The 3,103-nt window shown below is 26.0% G+C and overlaps 2 long non-coding RNA genes across 2 annotated transcripts; one reads left to right on the top strand and one right to left on the bottom strand.

Moving 5' to 3' along the window:
- Positions 1-229: 229 nt before the first annotated feature.
- Positions 230-1,432, bottom strand: LOC123274803. The gene is made up of 4 exons (XR_006511580.1): positions 1,371-1,432; positions 1,197-1,299; positions 692-782; positions 230-605 (listed from the first exon to the last, which is right to left on the bottom strand). It is a non-coding gene; the product is annotated as an uncharacterized LOC123274803 (long non-coding RNA).
- On the top strand, positions 896-2,951 carry LOC123274804. Its single transcript, XR_006511581.1, has 3 exons — positions 896-1,104; positions 2,440-2,502; positions 2,733-2,951. It is a non-coding gene; the product is annotated as an uncharacterized LOC123274804 (long non-coding RNA).
- Positions 2,952-3,103: the final 152 nt, after the last annotated feature.

Genomic DNA, 3,103 nt, shown 5'->3' on the forward strand with positions numbered 1-3,103 from the left:
TAATTATTATGAACAACAATAAAACAGTTAATATGAAATTTTTTTTTTAATTTCATTCAGTGAGTAATATTTTTAAAGTGGTTAAATATATGTAATGTAAGTAACATTTTTAAAACGGTTAAGTATATGTAATGTAAGTAACATCTTCAAAACAGCTAAATATATGTAATGTAACATTTCTAAAACGGTTAAATATATGTAATGTAAGTAACATTCTTAAAACGGTTAAATATATGTAATGTAGTGTAACGAAGCAATTAGAAAATTATAGAGATGTTCATGGGTATCCGTGATATTAAGCATATACTTAATATCTGTGATTAAATATTTGTTTGATTTTAGTCTGATAATTTTCAGACTTTAATATTATCATTTTCAAGTTCAATCGTGTATCGCGTTGTGTTCATTGGTTCATTAAGCTTAGCCTCAAAATTCAAGCGCATAGTTTTCCCAGAGACCGGTGTTTTCTTTAGATCCTTTGACTCATCTTCTTCCTGGTTTTCTTGTCTTTTATTTTCCGAGAGTGATTTATAAAAGTTAAAGCAGTATCTGAACGGCCAGTCGAACTCCATTTGGTCTCTTTCTGGCATTCGGACGAAGCAGCACTGTAAATAATAAAAAAAATAGTTATTACTTTCAATTGAAATTAATATACAAGATATAGAAAATGTTATTCTATGTTATAATTTACCTCGTAATCATTTAAAAGTCCTAAAAACCGCCGGTACGTCGTTTTAATAGTTTTGCGCCTTTTTCTCAAAATTGGTTCCGCTGCAATTCATCTGTAAAAAGTTAATTAATAATATGTACATGACATTTAGCTATCAAATAAATATATTAATGATTCTAACGATTTTTTGACTAATTTATAAATTTTACAGTGAACTTGAGGTTATAGAATTATGACTATTCCTGAAAATTTTACCAGATGCTGACACAAAAGACAAAATTGGCAAAAAAAAAGTGTGAATATAAACACATACAATACAGGAGAAAAAAGTAAACTAGGAGAAAAAGTACGACAAGTCATTGTTAAATAGGAGTGTGAATTTTCGAAAACAGTTGCGAAAAATCAGACATCGGATTCAAACAAAAATTTTTGAAGTAAGTTCTCAACATATCGCGTTACTAATACCAAAAGGGCGTAGATGTTGAGATACATTAGTAACGCGATATGTCGTTAAAAAAATACTAACTTCCACAATTGATGATCGTAATTCCTTAAGCCATCCCAATTAAAATCTCGGTCATAAGTCATCAGTCTCAGTCTCACAATCCTTGCATCTTCTGCAAAAGTCCCTTTAAAGAAAAAAAAATGTTAATTTATTTCGACAAAAAAAAAAGTTATTTATTATTTTCATTCAACTTACATCGGCGTTTAATCCTGAACCACAGGTATTCCTTCGGGTAATACATGCTGATGGTATTTTTTTCGAATTATCTTTATTATTATTATTAAAGTTATAAAATGAATATAAATTTCCCAACTAATGAAGATATTAATTATGTGTTGTGCTATTTACTGTTACTATGGTTACATGTTTTTTTTTATTTAAAACAAAAGCAGTTTTGATAAATTCGAATTTTTGTTTAATTTTAAATTTATCACGCAGTATTGGCGGTTTCTACGCAGTCGTAACTGTTTGATTTTAAAATAGTATTCAAATAAAACATACAGTTTTAAAACATGATCATTTGTCAAGTATTTTTGTTTTAATTATGTAAGTAAATACTTAAAAATATTTAATTTTTTAAAAATTGATATTCTAAAATTAAATAACAAGCAGTAATGTCAGTAAGATATCTTTATTATCTTCATCATGTCGTATGTATAGTTAAGTTATTTAGGAGATGAATTAATATTCATTTAGACTATTATTAATACTTGTTTTATAGGATATTATTAGTTATAGCAAGATATATTTTTTATAGCTTATACTTGAAATTATTTTTTTCTTTTGTTTTACTATATTTAAAAAAATATATATTTATGATTGCTACAATCATTGCCTAGCAACGAGAGAAAAATAATTTTAATTTTTTATCCGAAGTTTATCGATAATTTAAAATAAATTTAAACCATTAATAATGAGAATTATACCAGGAAAAAATCAAGATTCGTTTATATTATATCATAATTAGTTAGTGCAAATTACAGCTACCAGTCTGTGTCTGCCATTCTATCTCGAGAAAGAGCCAAGAACCGTCCAAAAATTCCGGATACTCTTTCCGATTTATCGCCTTTATTGACTGATAACACTGTAATTAAAGTTCATCTAGTGTCTAAAGAAAGCTCTATTCTATTATTTACTTCTGAAGAGTTATTAAATGGACTCGCGGAGAGCCATAATCTGTTTATGGATGGAACATTTTCAGTAATAATAAATTTTTAATTTATAATTTGTAAGATATTAATAATTTCTAATTTTTTTTTTCCAGAATACATGTAGAAAACCTAATATAAACCAAATTTATACTATCCACTTCAAATATAAAAATCAGGTAATTTACATATTTGTATTTAAAAAAATAAAAAAATAGTTCTGATAAAAATTATTTTTCTAAGATACAAAAAAAGAGAAAAAAAATGAAATTATCTTGAATAAAACAAGATTTTTTTTCTGTAATTAAATTTATTATTTGCTGTAAATAGTTTAAATTTAATGAATATGTTGTAAGTTTAATTTAAGTTTGTACTGCTTTAATGATTTTCATTCAATAATTTGTTTTAGTATCATGCTGGTGTAATAGTACTGACTGAAAATAGGCTTAGTCATACATACAAAATGATATTCGATTGGCTTACAAAAAATGTTGAAGGTCTAAAAGATAAAGAGATGATCATTATGACTGATTATGAGAAGGCCACGGTTAAAGCACTCAGAAAGTGTTTCCCATGTGCAAAAATTCACGGCTGTTTTTTTCACTTTGTATACAGGTGAAAGTGTAACAATTTATAAACGATTAATTAATAATTATTTTGATGAGCGGATAAAACTAGTACTTAGTCAGTATTTTTTTTTTTTTTAATTACAATAATATTTAAGGTATTTAATATATCTATATGTACATATATACATATATATTTGACTCGAAGATCGGT

The sequence above is a fragment of the Cotesia glomerata genome, unplaced genomic scaffold (genome assembly GCF_020080835.1).
Source record: "Cotesia glomerata isolate CgM1 unplaced genomic scaffold, MPM_Cglom_v2.3 scaffold_763, whole genome shotgun sequence".
Classification (NCBI taxonomy): Eukaryota; Metazoa; Arthropoda; class Insecta; order Hymenoptera; family Braconidae; genus Cotesia; species Cotesia glomerata.